Source organism: Hemitrygon akajei, unplaced genomic scaffold (genome assembly GCF_048418815.1).
Source record: "Hemitrygon akajei unplaced genomic scaffold, sHemAka1.3 Scf000161, whole genome shotgun sequence".
Classification (NCBI taxonomy): Eukaryota; Metazoa; Chordata; class Chondrichthyes; order Myliobatiformes; family Dasyatidae; genus Hemitrygon; species Hemitrygon akajei.
The window spans coordinates 175,001-175,416 of record NW_027332047.1 but is presented as its reverse complement, the minus strand read 5'-3'; positions in this window follow the sequence as shown (position 1 = coordinate 175,416).

The window sequence follows — 416 nt, the reverse complement described above, 5'->3', positions numbered from 1 at the left end:
CTAATGAAATACTGTATAGTCGCTGTTTTGCCTTCTTTATAACCGCATCGATTTGTTGGGACCAGGTTAAGTCCTCAGAGATCTTAACACCCATGAACTTGAAACTGCTTACTCTCTCCACTTCTGATCCCCCGATTGATGATTCGTTTCTCTCTCCTTCCTGAAGTCCACATAAGCTTTTCGGTCTTACTGACGTTCGTTACAATGTTGCTGCTGCGACACCACTCATTGACATATTTTGCCCCAATTCGCCCTCTCATCTCCATTTCAGATTCGACCAACAACGTTTGCATTATCAGCAAATTTATAGGTGGTATTGCTGTGCACATTTGCTGACTCGATATGCACTTGGATGTCAGAATATCGAGGGATATGGACATGGCAGGAAGGAGGGATTAGATATGCCTTTGTTTTGC